Source organism: Tachysurus fulvidraco, chromosome 7 (genome assembly GCF_022655615.1).
Source record: "Tachysurus fulvidraco isolate hzauxx_2018 chromosome 7, HZAU_PFXX_2.0, whole genome shotgun sequence".
In the NCBI taxonomy this organism is placed as follows: Eukaryota; Metazoa; Chordata; class Actinopteri; order Siluriformes; family Bagridae; genus Tachysurus; species Tachysurus fulvidraco.
The window spans coordinates 30,326,429-30,326,790 of record NC_062524.1 but is presented as its reverse complement, the minus strand read 5'-3'; the positions used below and the strand labels follow the sequence as shown (position 1 = coordinate 30,326,790).

The following is a 362-nucleotide window of genomic DNA, read 5'->3' as shown; positions in this document are numbered from 1 at the left end:
TACAGGTCACGTAACGCTGTAGTGTACAGGTCACGTAACGCAGTAGTGTACAGGTCACGTAACAGTAGTGTACAGGTCACGTAACAGTAGTGTACAGGTCACGTAACGCTGTAGTGTACAGGTCACGTAACGCTGTAGTGTACAGGTCACCTAACGCTGTAGTGTACAGGTCACGTAACGCTGTAGTGTACAGGACACGTAACAGTAGTGTACAGGTCACGTAACACTGTGCACTTTTTTAAAGCTATATTATTAGCTTAAATATTTCCTTCACATGAACCAGGACTTCATCTTGTTCTTGTCCTTAAAAGCTTCACATGAGCACCGACACTACAAACAACCAAAAAGGACAGAACAATTTG

The 362-nt window shown here is 43.4% G+C and overlaps 1 protein-coding gene across 4 annotated transcripts in view; it reads right to left on the bottom strand.

Moving 5' to 3' along the window:
• Positions 1-358: 358 nt before the first annotated feature.
• LOC113641436 (oxysterol binding protein) overlaps positions 359-362 on the bottom strand; it is a 10,790-nt gene continuing 10,786 nt past the window's right edge. For all 4 annotated transcript variants that reach the window (XM_027144108.2, XM_027144111.2, XM_027144110.2 and 1 more), the window contains one exon: positions 359-362. This exon is cut by the window's right edge and continues 1,427 nt beyond it. The gene's annotated coding sequence lies outside the window, so the exon portion shown is untranslated.